We start from the raw sequence: 19,868 nt of genomic DNA, 5'->3' as shown, positions 1-19,868 counted from the left end.
TATAATTTTCAGCGCATTGTTATCCCTACAAAACTTTCTGTTACTCCAACAATAACTTGTTTTGACACACTCTACCTTACAGCAATCACCTGCCTAATTTTCAAAATTCAGAAAAAGATATGAGTACGGTTCTTTAGGTTTTAGAACCTCAAACCTGACAAATGAAAATATTCACTTAGATATAATAAATCAAATTTCTAAAAGACTTAAAATAGATTGTTCCAAATAACGACATAGAGAAGAAAGCTTATCTTTTAACTCCATCTGTCCTCACTCCCAGCCTATAATGTGTGTGTTGAATGAATGCATGAATAAACCAATAATACAAAACAAACAAATGAGTCATCTGCAGATATTAAGGGCACAGATAGGTTCTTTTTAAAAAGAAATTTATTACGCTTTTTATTTTAATTTCAGTATAGTCAACATACAGTGTTATATTAGTTTCATGTGTACAATATAGTGATTCGACAATTCTGTACCTTCCCCTGTGCTCGTCATGATAGATGTGCCCTTAATCCCCTTCACCTATTTCACCCATCTCCCCACCCACTCCCCTCTTTTCTTTCTTTTTTTTAAAGTACATAATTTATTGGATTATGAATACGTTGGGAATCATTCCAAAGCTGTGAAGCCTACTCTGCTACTACATGGTTTTTTGTTTTTTGGGTTTTTTTTTAAGATTTTATTTATTCCTTTGAGAGAGAGAGAGTGTGTGTGGGCAGGGGGAGGGGTAAGAGTGGGAGGTAAGGGGAGAGCCAGAGGGAGCGGGGAGGGGCAGAGGGAGAGGGAGAAGCAGGCTCCCCACTGAGCTGGAGCTGGTAAGGGGCTCTATCCCAGGACCCTGAGATCATGACCTCAGCCTAAGGCTGACACTTAACTGACTGAGCCCCCCAGGTCCCTCCGCTACTACATGTTTTAACAGCAGCCCATTGCCCACTTTTACATCTGCTCAAAACTGAGAAATCGGTTGCATTGGTTATAGAAATAAGTCAAAGCAGCTTTCGTCTACTAAGTTTAGTTCCATTCAATGTGTGCTTTATTCACACACATTCCTGGCCACCATAGCAGAAGTATTGCTTACTCTGTAGTTCTTAACCCTCAGAGTAGAAATGAACATTAATATTCTTCTTGAAGCATTTGATGTTTGGTTCTGTGTGACTACATTTGAATTTCATACTTCCAAGTGGGATGCCTGTAAGAGGAGGAAACTTGAGGATAACCTAAATGCCACATTCACGCCGTCATATATGTGAACAATGACAGTATGATAACAATTTGTGAGCTAGCTGGACTTTTGTGCTCTTGTAAGACTGAGAGTATCACATTAAATAAAAGTGATAATCCCTTAGTAAGTGAAAGAGAGAGAGCGAGCAAGCGAGTGTGCTAGCTCATTACTCAAAAATACAAGAAAATGTAGAGGCAAACACCACTAAAAATCCTGCAGACTCTAAAATATAAGATGATGTTGTGAATGACAGTACCATTAAGTTTAACAACCTAGATGAAACCAACGAATGCCTTCAAAATACACTTTGCCTATCAAAATAAACCCAAACAGAAACAGAAAAATTAAATAATACATATATTAAATAAATGTAACCGACAATTTAAAATGTCTGCAGAAACAAAATTTGGGGCATAGATGACGGCACATTGAATTCTTCCAAACATTACATTAAGAATAACATCAATCTTCACAAAATTTTTCAGAAAGTAGGAGAGAACACTTCCCAGTTCATTTTATGAAACAAGCATCATCCTGACACTATCATGAGACAAATATTACAGGAAAAGCAAATTATATGCACATATCACTCATAAACATAAATGTAAAAATCCTAAAACAAAATCAAATTGAAAAGGACAATACAGGGGTGTCTGGGTGGCTCAGTCAGTTAAACGTCTGCCTTCAGCTCAGGTCATGATCCATGTCCTGGGATCAAGCCCCAAGTCCTGGCTCCCTGCTCTTTGGGGAGGAGTCTGCCTCTCCCTCTCCCTCTGCCCCTCCCCCCCTTTGTGACCTCTCTTTCTCTCTCTCTTTCAAATACATAAATAAAATCTTATTTTATTTTATAAATAAAGATGTGTTTACATCTGACCAAATGAGGTTAAAATTTTTTTATTGAAGAATAATTGACATACGATATTATATTGGTATCAGGTGTACAACACAGTGATTTGAGATTTATACACATTGTCAATGTCTACCACAATAGGTGTAGTTAGCATCTGTCACCCTACAAAGTTGCTACAATTTTGTTGACTACATTCCCTATGCTGTTCTCATATCTTATTTATTCTCATATTACGTTCTCATATCTTATTTATTCTATAATTGAAGATTGAACCTCTCAATCCCCTTGATCTATTTTGTTCACTGCACAGCCCTCCCCTCTGACAACCATCAGTCTGTTCTGTGTTATGTGTTTGTTCCTTTGCTTTATATTTTTTAGATTCCACATAAGTAAAATCATGTGGAATTTGTCTTTCTCTGGCTAACTTATTTCACTTAGCATAAATCCTTCTAGGCTTATCCATGTTGTCACAAAATGCAAGATCCCATTACTTTTGATGGCTGAGTAATATATATTTATTTATTCATCTATCAGTGGACATTTAAGTTGCTTCCATATGTTGACTATTGTAAGTTATGCTGAAATGAACATAGGGGTGCATATGTTTTTTTGAATTAGTGCTTCCATTTCTTGGGATAAATACCCAGAAGTGGAATTACTGGATTGTACGGTAGTTATATTTTTAATTCTTGAGGAACCTCCACGTTATTTTCCATGGTGGCTGCACCCATTTACATTTCCACCAACAGTGCATGAGGATTCCCTTTTCTCTAAATCCTCACCAACACTTGTTATTCTTGTCTCTTTGAAACTAGCCATTCCGACAGGTGTGAGGTGATATGTCATTGTGGTTTTGATTTGCATTTCTCTGATGATGAGCAATGCTGAACATCTTTTCATGTGCCCGTTGGCCATCTATATGTCTTCTTTGGAAAAACGTCTACTGAGGTCCTCTGCTGACTTTTTAATTGGATTTTTTGGGGGGATAATTAGCTGTTCAAGTTCTTTGTATATTTTGGAGGTTAACCCCTTATTGGACATATCATTTGTGAATATTTTCTCCCATTCAGTAGGTTATCTTTTCTGTTGATAGTTTCCTTCACTGTGCAAAAGCTTTTTAGTATGGAGGTATGAAGAAAGTTCTGGGGTGATGGAGTGCTCTGTATCTTAATAAGGTTATTGAGTAGTTAAGTAGATGTATTCATCTCTTAAAATTGATCCAACTATACACTTAAGATTTATGAATTTCACTCTATATAAATTTTACCTCAATAAACTTAACATTTGGGGAAGGAAGAAATTGAGAAATTAAATCATAAGAATTGTGAGGTTGAGAGTATTTTATTGGTAATACCCAAAACAAGTATTCATATTTATTATTATTAACTTAGTCTGGTTATATTTTAACTATGACAATGTGCCTACTTATAACTCTCAAGTGTACCAATAAGTTATCAAATAATTAGCCTTCAAGAGCATTGCATATAACCTATTACATGTTTACAATATTTAGCATATAGTTTTGATATACCCCTTCTTGAAATTAAAGGAAAAGATCAAGAAAAGAAAAAAAGAAGAAAGAAGTTGATAAAAATGAACAGTGTAAGGAAAGGTATGGTATAAGCATTCTTGGCCTCCTTTATTTACTGAGCACCAAACAATGATTATCTGTTATTATTAAGCACATTGTTATCTGCTGGAAGGTTTTTTGTTTTTTGGGTTTTTTTTTTTAGATTTTATTTATTTATTTGTGAGAGAGAGAGAGAACACATGCAAGGGGAGCTGGGGAGTGGCAGGTAGAGGGAAAAGCAGGTTCCCCGCTGAGCAGGGAGCCCGATGCGGAACTCGATCTCAGTACCCTGGGATCATGACCTGAGCTGAAGGCGGGCGCTTAACCAACTGAGCCACCCAAGAGTCCCCCTCTGGAGGTTTATAAGAAAAAATATAAAGCATGAAGTGAAGAGTGATTTCTGATGTAATTTAATTTAGGAACAAGTTTTACATGTATGAATTAAGTAACAGCAATGCAATGTATAATTATTTCTCAAAATTAATGGTAGAGGTCATGAATATGTAGAGAAAGATGGAGAAACAATATTCAATTTTGTTTTATTTTCCTGTCGTAGAGTCTGAGAGTTTAAACTGAACCCTTAGGCAGGGGATATTATAGTGGCAATACTTTTTCCTTCCGTGTCTGTGAAGGTAATGTCAGTCAGCAGGAGGAAATCCCCGAGAGTGGTATTGCGTTGTTGAATGTGTGGACCCGTAGATTAATGTATGCAGGAGAGTTGTATTTGCGCTGCAGACTGAGGGTTTTTGTCAGGTGGGTCCAAGATTGAATTTTGGGCACTTATACCATAAAAAAACAATAATGGGCAAGGCAACGTATTTGACCCTAAGTCGTTGATTTCTGTTGTTGTTGTTGTTGTTGAAACAGAAACACAATTGGTTACTAAACCTCCAGATGTTTCAAGAAAAGCTAAGCTTAAATGAGATGACAATCTCGAGGTAGACAGGCAAAGAGAATTTCCAAGGACTACCAACCCCCACAAACATAATCATATGCATACTGGGACTTCCATCTTTCTTCTCTTTGAATATCACTCTATTATGTTTTGTCTGTATTAAAAATAAATTAGGTAATTTGCTCTGTTGCCCTTCCTCATTTCCTTGAACATTTCATTTCTTAAAACAAATGAAAATATGCTGTGATCGCAGTGCATGACCATATAACTCAGAAGATTGAAACTGAGCATTTTAATTGCCATTTAAAATCATTTGATATTTCATCTACAAGGAGAATTTTTCATATTGTCCTACATATGTGTTTCTGGGATATCTAAATAAATGACATCTTCCATCATTATTTCATCGTCACCCTCCAAGATCCCTATATTTTGAGTTTGAAAATGAAATATTCCTTTATATCCCATAAAAAATTATCAAAGTTTATTTGTTGCAGGCAGTAATGTCCTATATAAATTTAGCTGATTTGCCAACTTATTTTTCTCATTTACAAAGAGAAAGCAAATGATTTTGTCCATATAAACAATTTTAAAAAAATTATGCCAAATGGGATGTTATAATAAAAGTGTTTTATGGATCTAAGACAAAGAGGAAAAAATAAAATTCTTACTATAATTATAAATATCAACTAATCAATTTATTTATAGTCATTTTGAAACAGGCATGCTGGAAGAACAGGAGTCAATCTAAAGTCAAGAATGAGGGCTCTGGAAGAGGAGTCTCTGCAAAGGACTCCAGAGTCCATGAAAGGACTTGGCTCTAACACAGGTCACTTGGGTTCCCTTATTTTCTCCCTAGAACATGGACAGATTTATACTGTTTAAATTTAAAATTAATGGTACCATTAAAAATGAAACATTCTGTGTAATCTCAAGATGGAAACCAAATGAAATAGGAATTGCTTTAGTTGAATCTAGGAAGGTGGGCTCAGAGTTTCTCCATCTGTCCCCTCATTTCCCTTCCAATATGGAATCTCCCAGATTCTGAAAAGGCTCTTGACATTGACCATCTCTATGATTCTTTCCATTTTTAACATCCTATAAACAAAATTCCTCAAGCATGTGCTGGCTCAAATCCCTTATTCTCGTGATCTGTTTCTTTCTTTCTTTCTTTAAGATTTTATTTATTTATTAGACAGAGATAGAGACAGCCAGCGAGAGAGGGAACACAAGCAGGGGGAGTGGGAGAGGAAGAAGCAGGCTCATGCGGAGGAGCCTGATGTGGGGCTTGATCTCAGAACACTGGGATCATGCCCTGAGCTGAAGGCAGACGCTTAACGACTGCACTACCCAGGCACCCCAATCTGTTTCTTTTCTCCTACTTCTACTAGACTGTCACTGACCTGACATCCTGCCCTCCCCACTTTCATCCGTTCAAATTCTGATTGCTACATTTCTTTTCTTTTTCCTAGAACATGATGGCACTTCTCTTTGGATAATCTTGATATGCCAACTCAACAAAAAAAATTCTGGGCCCTTCTCTTTCAAGAATCAGCCAGTTCCACTGTGCCATTCATCAGCTTCAAAACCTTTGTAGACCCCGCTGCTTTGGGGAATTCAATACGAACAAATACACCAAGGTATTAATCTGTCTCCAAACTCTATTTGTAAGCTTACTGTCAAAAACTGCCCCGTATTAGTTTCATGATAAATACACACCCTTCATATTTTTCAAACATGCTTTACAAATTCCCATCTCCCTGTATCTGTCTTTTATTTCTGTCTCTCCACATGAAGTATCGTACTACACGTTTCTCACCTATGCAAATTCAAGATCTTTTTCTAGTCAAGATTCTTTTTTAAAAACAGTATTTTGAACATAAGCTCACTGAAACTAACTGAAGGAACAAATGAAGGGTTTACAGCTCCAAGGAACCAGGCACAAACTGCAATTAAATACATGCCCATGAACCGTAAAGTCAGGAACCTATACCGCGTTCCCCATTTCTCTCTTCTCTAGGTAACTCCCCAAATCTCTTCTTCCTGTGGACACGTTCCCTCCACTTACTCATTTACACATAGCCCAACAGGGCCACCAGAATCACCTCTGCATGTTGAGTTTTTGCCTTTAAGCCAATACCAGTTCTGATTTGGTTTGGATGTTCTCTCTTTAAGGACCACAAAAATCCCCTATCTTCCATGAAGTCTTGGTCTCTAAGCCATTTGTGCACACATTTACAGACTTCAAATAACTCCTAGGATTACTTGAGTGTGAACTGTTTGGATTGGGGGATAACAACCTTGTTCATGAACCAAAACTTAGATGCAAACTGCAAGAGGGTTCTCTGTTCTATGGGTTAGTGGAAAGTGTTTAGACACAAAGAGAAATTTTGTTTAGACACAAGAGAGAAATTTTGTAATAGGGAGAATAAGTGGGTTTTAAAATTTATTGACTAACCTTAAGACAAGCTATCACTGATGATCCTTCTCTTTGCTATATAACCTACTTAAATAATTTCTCATTAGATGTTTGGACCCAAATTCATCAGTAGTAACTTTAGAATTTTGTATAGGCAGACAGAATTATTTTGGACACTGGACCTATAATTAAAAACAAACAAACTTTGTTTTATCATTCCAACTGTGGCTACTTACCTAAGGATTTACCTAAGCATATGTCAGTGAAATTCTCAAAGGTGTAGAAACTATTTGGAAGAATGCCAGTGTATAATAGGAATATCATAAGCTCTCTCCCATGCTCAGATAAATCTAAATTGCAGAGATATTTTCCTAATCCCTGTACTAATATATGACATTGTCTTCACAGATTTGTAATAATTTACATGGCAGGGAGCATTAGAGATAATTAAATATATTGTATCTATTTTATCTACATGCTGCAGTTAATTTCTGCTTACTTGCATATGTGTATCTTCACAGCAGTAACATCTGCTTTTACTCATTTTCCCCTTGCACTTCCAGGATTCAACAAATATGGATTATCCAATTCTAGACTGACATGCTTTTGAAGAGAATACATTTCAGCTCCCGGAGTAATGCCTTGGGCTATATATAGAAAGGGGATTTTCTGACAAAAGAATATCATTGATATCTCTTACACAAATGTTAATATCAGTTTACCCTAACAAAACCTATAAATGGCTCCCGGAGGCATACCTGGCACTTATTTATGTGTTTCCATGAACAGAAAAAGAGAAAGAACGGCTCCACCAAGCAATAAATACATTACAATTAATTACATATTCCATAAATATTTCCTCTTTTCTATGTCCTAAAAAGTGGTGCATAGACCTACTGACTAGGAAGCCATTGGCCTGTGCTGTGGTCTGAATGTTTGTGTCCCTCCGAAATTTGTATCACCCCAAGGTGATGGTATTAGACAGCAGGGTTTGGGGAGTTGATTTGATCATGAGAGTGAAGTCCTCATGATTGGGATTAATGTCCTTATAACAGAGACCTGGAGAGCTAATTTGTCCCCTTTGCCAAGTGATAGTACAGTGAAAAGATAGTCATCGGAAAGGAAGTGGGCTCTCACTAGACACTAAGTCTGCTGACTCCATGATCTTGGACTTCTCAGCCCCCAGAATTGTGAGAAATCAATGTTTGATGTTTATACGCCCCTCAGTTTATAGAATTTTTGTTATAGCAGCCTTAATGGACCAAAATAACTGGGATTTTTGAGAATTTGTATTTGATGGTCTAAGTATTGCTTTTGAACTTGTTGATGGTGAAAATTCTAAATAGTAAAAGTAAGTTTTATGAATTGTTTTTATGTCTGCTCAGCATCTAAAATAGGAGTATTGTCCTTTAATAATTATTTCTTAATTGATGAAATGAGTGAAGGCAAAGGGAAGTTAAGGAGACATTGACTTTATACAATCATTTTCAAACTCTGCTTCATAAGTACAATGGATAAACGCATATTTTAAAAGGCAGCCTCTACGATCTACATCCTTCCTCATCATACATGACCTTGACCTTTCTTTAAGTGTAGCCCATCTTCTAATCCTCAGTCTTCTTGCCTTGATGAAGAACAGGTTTTATTCCCTTTCTTAATGTCCATTTTCTGTTTCCAAAATTGTGGTGGATATGGAGACTAATCTTAGCACACGAGAAATCTCCTCTCTCTCCCCATCTCTTAAGAGGCTCAGCAATTGCCTTAATCAAATTGGGAAGGGGATAGACATTCAGAGAAGTCACCACTTCCTGTGGATATCCATATAGTTGTTCTTAGGCCTGGCTTTTTTATTCTTCTAGGGAAATCTTTGTAAGTCTGCTTTATTCTTTACCAGTGTAAAGAATAATCAGAGCTGAACAGTAGTTAAGGTGATAAAAGCAAATTTTGTTTAGAAATATTGTAATAGGGGAAAAGAGACCTCAGTATAGAGCTGGTCTCAATTCCAAATACAAGATGGACATATGGGAAGTTGTATCCAAGGCATAGGGAGGGGTTTGATGGATAGAAAATTATTAAGGGGAAACATTAGGGATTAGAGGGGATTCTGGCTAAATCCATGTAACAGGATTCTTATTGAAGGCAGGCCAGGGTGATCAGACCTGGGTAATGCTGGAGGATGAGGAACCCAATCAGATATGAGAGGTGATCAGATATGAAGGAATTGGCCATTCATTAATCTGTTAAGTAATTAATTACTGGGTAGCATCCTTGAATATAATCGAACAAATGTTTACTAAGCAACTGTTGTATTTATTTCTTAATCATTTAATGATATTTTATTGAGCAGCTACTATCTGCCAGGCATATTTCTAGATGTGAGGTGTTAGCAGAACACACATTTTACCCTGATGGATCTGACTTTCTAATTGGAAAGAAACACAGTATAAATCAGCACGTATATATAATACATGGTATTTGGATACAGTTAGATTCTATAGAGAAAAAAATGAAACAGGGAAAGAGGATAGAAAATCTGAGTGGTGAGGGTATTCCAGTATTAGATAGGGTGGTCAGGGTCTCACTGAGAAGGCAGCATTGGGATACAGACTTAATGGGAACAAGAGAGATGGCATTGGGTTTACCTAGGGAAATGTGTTTCAGGAAGGGAGAGAAGCAACAGGAAGGTCTTCACGCGGAGGCAGCTGACACATTTGAAGAACAGCAATAGAGTAGTCTGACTGGGGCAACATGAGCTAACACTAGGCTTATAGGAAATGAGTGCAGAACGGTAATTGGGGAAAGAGACCAATTAGGTAAGGTCTTAAGGAATTTCTTTGGCTTTTATTCTAGGAAGATTGGAAAGTATTGGAAGGTTTTAAATAGCTATGTCTCATGAACTGACTTGGGTTTTGCAGATATGACAATGGCTACTACTCTATGGAGATTAGATTAAAAGGGGCCAAGGGCAGAATCAGGGAAACCGAAGAGATCCTTGACAATAAACCAGGTGAGAGACTGATGGTGGGTTTGGAACAGAGTGATAGCAGGTGGAGATGAGAACAAGTGGTAGAAGGTAGAAGCTTCTTTGAAGGTAGAAGCTAAATTTTTTGCTAATGAATTACATGCTAGTAGATGGGTTTAAGAGACATAGAAAGGTCAAGAATGACCCTAAAAATTTTGACCTGCACAAGTGGAAGATAGGAAATGCCATTTACTGAGGTGAAAGACACGGTAGGAACAGCAAGTTTGGGGAGTTGGTAATCGGGAGCTCAGATTATAACATGTTAACTTTGAATGCCAATTTAATATTGAATAGAGGTATAAAGTAGTCAGTCGAAGAGAAGAAGGAAAAAAATAACTGGAGTTTATGGGACACATCTAGGAAGAGATGTCGATTTGGAAGTCCGCAGAGTATAGAGATTCATAAAGACAGAAAACTAAGGGAGATTTTCAGGTAAGCAGTATAGAATGAAAGGAGCTGAGGCCCTAAGGTGCTCCAATATTTAATGCTTGGGGGGAATGAGCAGAACCATGCCAAGGAAACAAAGAAGGAAAAGCTAGAGAGATGCCAGATGAATATGGTTTCCTTGGAGCTAGTGGAAAACTGTGGATTCACGCAGGAAAGAATGAACAGCTCTAACACAGGCAGCTGATAAGGAACAGGAGGATATAGTATTGAACTTTGGATTTAGCAACGTAGAAGTTATTGCTGACCTTGATAGGAGAAGTTGGTGGAGGGGCAGCCTGGGTGGCTCATCGTTAAGCGTCTGTCTTCAGCTCAGGTCATGTTCCCAGGGTCCTGGGATCGAGCCCCACATCAGGCTCCCTACTCAGCAGGAAGCCTGCTTCTTCCTCTCCCACTCCCCCTGCTTGTGTTCTTTCTCTGTTAAATAAATAAATAAAATCTTTAAAAAAAAAAAAGGGAAGTTTGTGGAAAGGTGGTAGTCATCACCTGATGGGAGGTAGTCCAATGGAGAACCGAGAAGAATTAGAAAGAACGTGTATTGAAAACTTGTAAAAGAATTTAATTTTATTTTACTTTTTAAAGATTTTATTTATTTATTTGACAGAGAGAAAACGCGCGCGCGTGTGTGAAAGCAGGAGGAATTCCAGGGAGAGGGCGAGGGAGAAGCAGACTCCCCACTGAGTGGGGAGCCCAATGTGGGCCTCGATCCCAGGACCCTGAGATCATGACCTGAGTCATGAGGCAGCTGCTTAACCGACTGAGCGACCCAGGCATCCCTAAAAGAATTTTATTTTAAAAAGAAGAATGAGGTAGTGACTGGAAGCAAAAGTGAGATTACTAGAGGGCCAGGAATTGTTTTTATATTCGGGAAATAGAAGAGATATGAAGTGCAGGCTTATTCTTAGTGACCATGGGGCTTTAACACCTAGTTCCAGCCCGGGAGAAGGTTAGTATCCTTTTTTTAGATAATAATGCAATCTGTTAAACAATTGAGTAAAAACATCCACCAGCCTGCATCCAAAATGAGTGGCACAACGGACATGGGAAATTGGAGAAGAGCGGCCTGAATCACTTCCAGAGACTTCCTGGAAGAGGCGAAGCAGGAGCTAAGCGCGGCCATCTCAGCCCATGAGAACAAACGGAGAAAATAGTTGTACTGGTGTTTTTATTCTCAAAATTACCATAAGACATGGAAATTTGTATCACTTTGACAAATCCTAGAAGACAGTCATCATTTCTCTTGCTCTCAACTGTTACTGCAAATTGCCCAGTGCGTTCACCCGGGCTCAGCATATGTCACTCCAGCAGACAGATTGCAGACATGGCAGCCACAGGCACTGAACGCTGTCTCGCCGAGCCAGTTCCTAATGAGGAGATGCCAGCTCTGCCTGGTGAGCCAGGCCTAGAGTCACAGACTGAAACCAGCACTTGAAGTTAATCTCAGAGTCATTAGCGCTTCTCCTTACCCCAATGCGAGTTAAAGGATTTCTGATAAACTGACTTTGCAGACATTATATTAAGTCATTTGACCAGTTTAAGAGCTATCCTTCTACTTTGTCCAATTCCTACTTTAGCTGAAGAGCTGCTTCCAAGAGACTGACAGGGGGAATTAGTTTCTTGCCACCAGACAGGCCACCCATTAGAAAGCACACCGCAGCTTGGATTTGCTGGCTGTAGGGATCATTTATTGTGGGAGAACCTGAGATTAAGATGTGAATTGTCACATACGTTGATTTGAAAAAAGCTCCCCAGCTGGCCTGTGCAGAGGTGGGATATTACCTGTCTGGAGCGTTTGATTTGAGTGGCACTGGTTCACTTACTTATCTCCATTTGCTGCCTCGCAGGGATATTGTCTTAAAGCTGGAAATGACCATCATGCATATGCTTTCTGAAGAGTCCCATGATTTACTCGAAGTCTTACTGCGCCTAGCATCCTGTCTTTGCCACAGTGGGTGGGGATGGATTAACCACACGGAGGTGAAAATCAGAAAGGACTCAAACCCGGTGGCATTTACTGAGTAGCAATGATGAGATCCACCTATAAACCAAGAAATTTGTAGGGCAGATCTCATGCCTCGGTTAATTACTTGGTTGGAAACAACACTAACCTGAAATCTGCACGCAATCTACTGGAGTGTATGGGGATAGGAGGCGCGGCATACAGATTTCTGTCACCCATGAGTTGACATAGTGGGAACCACAAGCCAGAACTACTGGGATACTCACTGCCAAACTGGTGATGAGGGATCAAATTGATTATGAGGGCCCACCTGCCGGTGGTGTAGCTACCTTTATGCACACTATCTAGGAAGATGAATATTTTCAGATGAGGAATCTCTGAAAGGCTTTTCTCATTTACTCATCTCCTTCGCAATATTTAATTTTTAAAAACAATAGCAGAACAGAAGAAACAAGAATTTTAGAAACAGGGGTGCCTGCGGGGCTCAGTTGTTAAGCGTCTGCCTTTGGCTCAGGTCATGATCCCAGGGTGTTGGGATTGATCCCTGCATCAGGCTCCCTGCTCAGCACAGACTGCTTCTTCCTCTCCCACTCCCCCTGCTTGCGTTCCCTCTCTCACTGCCTCTCTCTCTGTCAAATAAATACATAAAATCTTCAAAAAAAAAAAAAAAAGAACTTTAGAAACATGTTTCTGAGACAAAAGAAGGTCGACAGGCCTTTATTTCATCTAAATTTCCAGACTGAATTAACTCTTTAAAAGAAAGACCTTATTCCACGCTTCCTGGGGCAGTGGTTGAATACTCGTTATTTTAGTTCTTACAAGGCTTGGATTGCTGGACCATAGCTACCTCCCAGGATGCCAGTAACCACCTATATAAAGGAGCTTCCATAGTCTTTTGGGCATTCACACGAGACAAGTGAAAAAATCATCCATAGGGCGGCATGGAGAGACTGGCACTGTGAATTCTCAACCTGGGTTTCCTTCCTATGACTGATGGAGAAATACTGAAAACATTACAATTACTTAAAACTTAGGCAGTTTAATTTCTGGTTACAATTGTGATCCAATTACTCCCCTTCACAAAACAGTAAATTTGGTCTTGTTATCCTCATTTTATAAAAGGAAAACAGTAGCTGAATGATTAAGAAATATTTTGATGCCTAAAGAAGAAATTAACTTGTAAGTGACAATTGCTGTTTCTGCCTTAGTTTCTGTCTTTAATGAACAAGAAAAATAAGACAATTATTCAAGAATATTGGATACCTTGGGGACCTTCCATCCTCCTTGCTTTTGGGGTGATTAATGCCCCCACAACCTCCTTTTTTTTTTTTTTTTTGGACAATGGTGAGTTCTCCAGCAAAATATCTGTAGTGAAGTCACCTTCAGGCTACCACAACATTTAAGTCATATTTATGGCTTATTTCTTAATGGGGGTTCTCTTTGTCAAGGTAAGAAAAACAAGAGTTATTTTAAGGTATAACACAGAAATATCTGAGGGTTTCGTCTAAATAGCAAATCATTATTGCATAATATCTTTTCCTTGTCATGCAATTCACATGAAGAAAAACTCTCTCTCTCTTTGACTCCTACAACTTGACACTTGTATTTCTAACATTGCTATTATAAACATGGGGGTAAGGTTTTATTTGATGACTTTTTAAAAAACGAAAGCAATACAATTTCTGAACACTAAGCATACGTAATCTAAGCAAGACAGCACTGATGTGAAGGAGAGAGAGAGACAGAAACCAAGAGACAGAGAGGGAAGAGATGAAGGAAGGGAAGGGAGGGGAAGGGAAGGGAAGGAAGAAAAAAGAAGGGAAGAAGAAGGAGAGAAAAGTAAAGAAAAAGAAGAAAAGAGAAAAATAAAAAAGAATAAAACTGAGAGAAAGACAATGAGAAAGAACTGTCAAGTTAAGAAAAGGAGAGAAAAGTAAAGAAAAAGAAAAAAAGAGAAAAATAAAAAAATAAAATGAGAGAAAGACAATGAGAAAGAACTGTCAAGTTCAAAGACAAGGTAAGGACAAACCCTGATTGATTTGACCTATAAAGCTAAGAGCCACTCTCAGGACGATGTATAATTTACATCTACAGTGAAAAGAATAAGCCAAATGTGCTTCTTCTGGTGCTTGCCTCATAACCCCCAAAAGACCACATGAAACAAAACTTTACTGCCATAGGGATTGTAGCCTATGTCCATGACTGGAGAAGCCAAATCTAGAATGTAGCTAAGTGGTTTTAATTTCTGTAGCTTTATTATTAGGGGAGTGCAGTAGAAAGAACCCTGGAGGTGATAAGAAACTGTCTCGTGACAGCCTCCAAGGAAAGTTAGGAGGGCAAGTGGGAGGTGGCGTCTTAGCAGCTCCTTACAGCCCACCATCCTCTGCTGCCCGCAAGTTCTCCCCAGACTCAGAGAGGCCATGGTTCAAGCCTTCGCCTACAAGGGCACAGGCGAAGTCACTGGGGTGCCACACATTGTTCTCCGACAAGAATCAGGATTATGGAAGAGCTTACTTTAGTAACAGTAAGGCTCTATTACCTTCCCTGCACCTTTCAATAAAAAAAATTGAATAATTTTTTTTAAAGATTCTATTTTTTCATTTGAGAGAGAGAGAGCGTGCTCGCGTGTGCAAAAGCGGGGGGGGGGGGCGGTTGAGGAGCAGAGGGAGAGGGAGAAGCAGGCTCCCCGCTGAGGAGGAAGCCCAGCTCAGGGCTGGATCCCAGAACCCCGAGACCATGACCTGAGCTGAAGGCAGATGCCTAACCGACTGAGCCACCCAGGTGCCCTGTATATCTTACTGAGCATACACTGTCTGCCAAGTATGGGGCTTGATATTGGAAACACAAAAGCAAGGAAGATATGTTACCCTTCTCAAGAAGATAGAGGAGTGATGAGCAAGGTGGTCTTGAAACTGTATCAAATAGTGCCTGTCAGAATTGTGTACGGGGACCAGAGGGGCCCAGTGCAAGTCAGTTACTTCATGGGGGAAAGTTCATGACCAAGGCAACACATGCTATGCAAATTTTGAAAGGTGAATATTGCACTCTAGTTCAGAAAGGGAAGTAGGAATGAAACCTCAGACAAACGTTACCAGTGGGGAAAAGACACATTGGCATAAAACAAAGAATTTTGAGTAGTTCAATGTGACTGAAATTTCAAATGTTTGACGGGGGGACAGTATGGACAGAGCCGACAGGGATAGCGGGATGGCAAAGAAGCAGAGAGCTGGTGTGCAGTCATCGTAATCCTTGTCTGCCATTGGTTTTTAGGCCTTTATTGGCCATGCTTTAAGGCGTCCTGAAAGATACTGAATCGAGGGCTGACAATGGCATAGTTTGCACATCACTGGTCCTGGTGGGGAGAATGGTTCAGAGGAGGGTACCCCTGGGGTTCAAAGGTAAATCAAGACATTGTCAATAAAGCCAAAATGGAAATTACGGGAAATCCGGTTTTAAAAGAGAGGGCCTGCAATCTCAACATAAACCTCAGAAGGGATCAGGTTGGAGAACATTGTTAATTCACATGGAGAAAAACACTCTTCTCGTTTTGACTCCTACAGCTTGGGACTTGTTTTAATAAAATTGCTATTGAAATTAACAGTTTAATTTACTTTTCCATTTATGAGATAAGTGCTCATGTAATATAGTGCCATGGTGACACCCGTTTGCTTTGGATTTAATTTACATTGACGGCCTATTTGCCTGTTTTTACGGGAACTGAATTAGGTTGTCCATGTATAACACACAGTAAGTTTAATGAGGTTCGGACCTGTCTCCCAAAGCTACCGCTGTGTAAAAAGTGTTTCACTTGGGAAATTAGAATCTCTGTTGCCACCTTCATTAATCTGCAGAGGGGAATTTGCTCTCTTTTGTATTACATATCTATAACAAGTGGAAACAGGATGATAAATAGTGGTCTATCAGTTCCCAAAACAATTTACACTAAATCATTTATGATTGCTTCCCACGTCTAGTCGCTTCACATGGAAGTACACAGCAAATGCCTATGCACATTAGAGTCCTTGGGGTCTTTTCTACAAATACAAAGACTTTTTGGTAACTATCATATAAACAGACGTGGAAAGATAAATCCTGTAAAGTCAAGGAAAACACTCCTGCACAGTTAATTACTTGATAAAGAGAAAGCAAGCATGACCCGCAAATCTAATAAAGGAACATTCTTTATTAATGCTCCTGATCCTTCTATCACTTTATACGTTTGAAGTCACTTTCATCTGCTTTATCCTGGAGGAATCTCATAAAGGCCCTAAAAGAAAGCTCCACCAAGCCATCTCTGGGAGGTTAAGAGATTTTTCTAAGCACACTGCCTAAAGGAACGTGTTCCGTTGCAGTCTCTCCGTGTGGATGTGTAATTGAAGGAACTACACAATGAAAAAGGTGTAAGTGGCTGTTCTCTTTCACAGAACTGAAAGTCTGATTATAAAAAAATTATACTCCACTAAAAAGGAAGAATCCCGTGGCATCTAGGTATATGAGACAGTTAGCTCTTCTTTGAACCCGGACATATCCTACAAGCCAACAGTCTTACTTATGCAATCCAGCAGGAGACAAATGATTAATCACGGTTGTTTATCTGCAAGAAGGGTCTAGGAGGAACTAAGAAAGCTGGAAGCAATAGGCTGAAGGCAATTGGTGAAATGAGATTTGTTTGCATTTCTCTAACCCCATCTGTATTTCTCCCCCGAGCTGTAGAAGGGAAAGTTTCTTCTTCGGCTGAAGTCTCTCCCATTTTATATTTTTCACAGCAGAACCTGGCCACAGGCCATTTCAGGCAAAATGCTCGTTCACATTAGAGTGAGACAATCTTTACATGCCCAATATTTAGCAAACCCAGCGCCAGATATTTTGCATGATCTGATTTATGACTCCTTCTAAAAGATGTTTTATGGCCCCGTTTTTAGGTACGAAAATGGAAATTCAGTCAGTGAATGCTGGGTGTCCAAATTCACATGCTGTGAACTTCCGGAGCGAAGAGAATGGGATTCACCTTCAGACATAGACCCTCCAAGTCTGCTATTTTCCGGAAATGGGTCTTTCACTCCCAGTGAAAATTAAGGAAGGTGGGCATATATGTAATGGTGAAATGTCAAGAACTTATAAGATACAGGGCGAGTTTCAGCGGACGTGCCGGCGATGGTTAAAACCTGTTTGCCCAGATTTGGCTGGAAAGGCTAGGACCCACGGGGACGTTGGTATACTGCCTGCATTGCTTCAGACTGTGGCTTGCTGCTACTCGTGTTCACACGGTGAGATAGATCTTTTTTTTTCTTTTTTTTTTTTAGGATTTTATTTATTATTTATTTGAGAGACAGACAGAGATAGTGAGAGCACAAGCAGGGAGGAGAGGGAGACGCAGGCTCCCCGCCGAGCCGGGAGCCCGATGCGGATGCGGAACTCGATCCCAGGACCCTGGGATCATGACCTGAGCCGAAGGCAGGTGCTCACCCGACTGAGCCACGCAGGCGCCCCAAAGAAGATCTTTCTGAGCCAATGGAAATCACATGCCGCCTCTTTACACACTAGATGCGATAGAGCTGGGATATCCCCCAGTTCTTGTTCCGCAGACACTGTCTTAGTGCAAATATCAAAAATAGGTACCAAAAATCTCCAAAGCCCAAATATCTAACCTTGTTTCAGAACTTTAAAAAAAATTATTTTCTCAACTTGAATATTTTGTTGGTTATAAGGGTATTTTCTACCAGTTTATAGTTTGACTTTTCACTTTTTATTTATTTATTTTTTAAAAGACTTCATTTATTTATTTGACAGAGATAGAGACAGCCAGCGAGAGAGGGAACACAGGCAGGGGGAGTGGGAGAGGAAGAAGCAGGCTCCCAGTGGAGGAGCCTGATGTGGGGCTTGATCCCAGGACCCCGGGATCACACCCTGAGCCGAAGGCAGATGCTTAAGGACTGAGCCACCCAGGTGCCCCAAGACTTTTCACTTTTTAAGTGTGTCTTTTTTAAGGCAGTTTTAACAATCTTTGTTTTTCCTTTTTATTTATTTATTTAATTGATTGATTTTTTATTCCAGTAGAGTTAACACATAGTATGATCGTAGTTTCAGGTGTGCACTGTAACGAGTCAACACTTCTGTACGTTACCCAGTGCTCATCATGACAAGTGTGCTCTTGAATCCATCACCTGTTTTATACACACGCTCCCGCCTCCTCACCCCCCTGCCCTGACACTGCCCTCTGGTAACCATCAGTTTGTTCTCTGTATTTAAGAGTCTGGGTGGTTTTGTTTTTTTGTGGGTTTTTTTGTCTCATTTTATCTTTGCCCGTTTGTTTTGTTTCTTAAATTCTACATATGGGCCTTTCTCTGCCTGACTTAGTTTACTTCGCATAATACCCTCTAGGTTCATCCATGTTGTTGCAAACGGCAGGATCTCGTTCTTTTTCAGGCTGAGTAACATTCCGTCGTAGAGATGAATACAACATCTTCTTTATCCATTCATCTATTGGTGGACACTTGGGTTGCTTTCATAATATGGCTAGTGTAAATAATGCTGCGATAAATAGAAGGATGCATATATCCTTTTGAATTAGATTTCATTTTCTTTGAGTAGATACCCAATAGTGGAATTACTGGATCATATGGTTAATCCTATTTTTAATTTTTTTTGAGGCATTTCCGTAGTGTTTACTACAGTTGCTGAACCAATTTCCATTCCCACCAACAGTGCACAAGGGTTCCTTTTTCTCCACACCCTTGCCAGTGCTTATTCCTTACCTTTTTTATTTTAGCCATTCTGACAGGTGTAAGATGACATCTCATTGTGGTTTTGATTTGCAGTTCCCTGATGATGAACGATGTTGAACATCTTCTTATATGTCCATTAGCCATTTGTATGTCTTTTTTGGAAAAAATGTCTATTCAGGTCCTCTGCCCACTTTCAATTTTTGTTTTTTTCTGGTGTTGACTTGTATGAGTTCTTTTTATATTTTGGACATTAACTCCTTATCGGATATGTCATTTGCAAATGTCTTCTCTTATTCGGTAGGGTGTCTTGTTGTTTTGTAGATGGTTTCCCTCACTGTGTACAAGCTTTTATATTTTGGTATACTCTTATTTCAGAATTGTTATGTGATTTCCACCTCCCTTTTTTGACACCTGTAGTGGCTACATCGGCCTTTCTCCTCCACTTAGCAAAGCCAACTGTCATTGATTAACTCAATCACTATCGTGTCTGCTAATTATGCATAGCTAATCTCATAACCATCCTATTTCTGTACAGCATAGGAAAGGTCGTGCCAGAGCTCCACTACTATGAACTTTCACCCAGATCTTGCGTCAGCCTATCTGAGCTGGGATTTACATTCGCCTGTAGTTATCTAAAAAGGGATATAAGGTCCATTTCCATCTTCCCTGAACCTGTAATCTCCCGAGGAAGTATGGGGTTTAGTAGAGATATGTACGCAACATATTTTGGCATGATTGAGGGAAATTACAAAAAT

Source organism: Ursus americanus, chromosome 1 (assembly GCF_024610735.1).
Source record: "Ursus americanus isolate L20-20 chromosome 1, mUrsAme1.1.p, whole genome shotgun sequence".
Lineage (NCBI taxonomy): Eukaryota > Metazoa > Chordata > Mammalia > Carnivora > Ursidae > Ursus > Ursus americanus.
Note: the sequence above shows the minus strand (reverse complement) of the source record.